General features: G+C 33.1%; 1 non-coding gene across 1 annotated transcript; it reads right to left on the bottom strand.

Annotated features, from left to right (window-relative positions):
* Nucleotides 1-1,312: 1,312 nt before the first annotated feature.
* Trnaa-agc lies at nucleotides 1,313-1,385 on the bottom strand. Its single transcript has one exon. It is a non-coding gene; the product is annotated as a tRNA-Ala (tRNA).
* Between the last annotated feature and the right edge of the window lie 1,925 nt (nucleotides 1,386-3,310).

The raw sequence follows: 3,310 nt of genomic DNA on the forward strand, positions 1-3,310 counted from the left end.
TATTTAAGAAAGGACTTGTGTCGCTAAAGTTTCGTCGGAACGAAGTTACGGAAAATTAACTAACAAACGGAGACGTAGCAATATGAAATACAAATTAACTTTTAACATACGGTTTATTATTATTAAGAATTCTTACAAGTCTAGAAACCGGTGTGAGAAACTACAACATTTTAAAGATGTCAAATTAAAAATAAAACTTAGGAATTATTTGTTAATAAAAGAAACTAACTCAAACAATTAGTTTGTTTATAGTTAAGCACAAAGCACCGGTTGTTGGCGTATAAGTTCACACACTTATTGATGATCCACTGGGGGAGGGGGAGGCAACTTAAATAAACAGAAAAAGGAAGCAATTTCAATAAAATTATATATATATATATATGAACGAAATGAAATATATTACCGTATTTTTTCTTTAGACTAAAACTTCACTATTTGGTATATGTGTGTGTCTCTATTACAATAATACTCAGTTTTTGTCTGTCCTGAAAATGTACCTGCACCTTACTATCTAAATGCGCATGCGTGCACACATAAAAGGATGTAAGTAAACTTTAGAAGACGTGTTATGCAGCAACATATTAAAAATTTACCCAAATTTTTAAAAGGTCTAACATAGGTTGTAGAGTAACATTATATATTTACTTCTTGATAGTATTAAGTACGGTAAAGTTTAACAATAACTAAACTAAAGCAAAAACGTACACAAGCTACAGTGTTACTGTTAATTTATCTCTTTATCGAATATAGGCCGTGCTTAATAAAGGCTCAATTAATGTTAGGCCTAAGACAAGTAGACTTATAGTTTGTGGTGTCTGCTATTAGAATTATTTTCCATTGTTGTAGAAATCCTGTATTTAAAGAAGTACTGTTGCAATAAAGACACTAATTTGACAGCAATTGTTGTGAGGGTGTTTGCTGTTATATATATTTTACTTTACACAATGAATTATCAATTACCGTACATTTGGTGTAACAAAATATTGTCATGTTTGAAATTTATTACTGTCTTAATTAATCATGTTTTATATTCTTATGTTGGCCATATGATGAGACGAGGCAACATCCAACGAGTCTCACTAGAGGGGTCAAATAGAAGGGAAAAGATACAAATATTAAAAAGTGGACTGAGATACCAAAATATGAAGAGCTGGTGTGAAAAGCACAGAACAAATAAAAGTGGAGTATTGTGACAATCATCATTACTGAGGAAAACGGCACATGATGACGTTGATATTCTTAAAAGTAACTTACTTTATATTTATAACATAAGAACATCAGATTATCATATAAAAGATATGAATTTAAAATGTGGAGGCGCCGGGTATCGATCCCGGTACCTCTCGCATGCTAAGCGAGCGCTCTACCATCTGAGCTACGCCCCCTTCATACATTACATAGGCTAAAGCTTTTGTTTTAAGTATCGACTTTCAGAAGGAAATAAATTTTTATAAATTATTACATGGAATTTATATAAAGTGTTTTATGTAAATGAAATTTGGAAATAAATATTCCAACAGGTGTTGGGAATAATTTTTTTTTTTCATGTTTTCTTCTACCTCGTATTGAAAAGAATTCCAAAAATAGTCGCTTGTCTTACCTCTTTCTTTATGGTTATTCGGGATAGGTAATTATCTGTTACCTAATCCAAGCCATTTGTAAGTCATATCGATCCAGCCAACAGTTGGAGGTGGTAATTTATATAAACAAAGATCGGTGTTTGTAAACAAAGATATGATTGTACGCATGCGTGAAAAACGGCCGGTCATCGACACTTCCGTTGTTTCACTATCTGTTATGTACGCATACGCTTCAATTCCGACAGTATCGATAATTATATGTAAACAACTTGATTATTTGAATACAGTAGCTTTGGAATGATATAAAAAAAAATAATGGTTTATAAAAGCTCAACCTCACCATAGGTGGCGCTTGAGTTTTTGTTTGTGTGTGCTATTCTGTCATGTGTGGAGGTTTGGGCAGATAAGAAGAATTCTTTGTTTGTTTTGAATTTCGCGCAAAGTTACTAGCGCAGATAGCCCTCGTGTCCGTCCCTAATTTAGCAGTGTAAGACTAGAGGGAAGGCAGCTAATCATCACCACCCACCGCCAACTCTTGGGCTACTCTTTTACCAACGAATAGTGGGATTGATCGTTACGTTATAACGCCCCCACGGCTGAAAGGACGAGCATGTTTTGGTGTGACAGTGATTCGAACTCGCGATTGTGAGTCGAGTGCCTTAACCACCTGGCCATGCCAGGCCGATAAGAAAAAAGAATAAGTTCTAGAATTACCAGACGTCTAGGGTGTCCAGATTTACAAACCGGAAAAGCCCAGCTCTTGTCCCTAATTTCAAAATTGCTATTACAAATTTGAAATAATTTATATTTTATTTAATTTATTTTTAATTTATTAAACTGTTTCACAATATTTCCATTTTCCAAATATATTAACATTGGCATCGTTTTTGAAACAATATCAACTACTTTGTTTGCTGATAGACACAAAACAAATGAGCAAAAATAGTCAAATTATACATCCACGAAATTTTAATTATACACTTTATCCAATTCACCATAAAATAGAATACTTCATACTTGAATCTATTTAATAATCCATAGCATATTCAAACCTGTAGCTTTTAATATTACTTTAAAACCTCTTTAGACATATTTTTGTGAAGAATGAATGGAACATAGAAGTTATATTTTTCTTTTCATTAAATACTCGTATCATTCAGGACGAGACTGAGTCAAGTTTGTTGTGACCATGAGCACTGCCTTAACTGTCTCCACATTCAGACCTGCTAGTCCATGAGGCATATTCCGTAAGGGCTAAAGAAGAAGAAAAAAAAAAAAGAGTTGGTTGCACCCTTGGGGATTTTATATCATCTGAAGCAGTAACTTCTCTTGAATAAAATTTAATATTTTCCCGCTCTGACAAACTGTTTTTTTTTGTTGTTGTTGTTGTTTTTACATAGTTTTCACTCCTCAAAACTGGTACCTGTCATTCCACAAAAAAAAAAAGAGAGAAAAAAATTGAAGATTTAACTGTAAATTAACCATGGAGTTGGATAAGGCATAATTAATACATCATTATGTAAATAAGTTGATAACTACAAAAAAACTACAGCATGATTAATCCGGGGTGACATTTATGCCTCAAAATGTTTAATTTAATTACAGTAGTTTGGTCAACACACTCAAGAATTTTCTGTTTGTGAAGCAATGGTTATAAAGGAACAATTATTATTATTTGTAATTAAGCACAAAGCTACACAATGGGCTATCTGTGCTCTTCCCACCACGGG

The sequence above is a fragment of the Limulus polyphemus genome, unplaced genomic scaffold (genome assembly GCF_000517525.1).
Source record: "Limulus polyphemus unplaced genomic scaffold, Limulus_polyphemus-2.1.2 Scaffold449, whole genome shotgun sequence".
Classification (NCBI taxonomy): domain Eukaryota; kingdom Metazoa; phylum Arthropoda; class Merostomata; order Xiphosura; family Limulidae; genus Limulus; species Limulus polyphemus.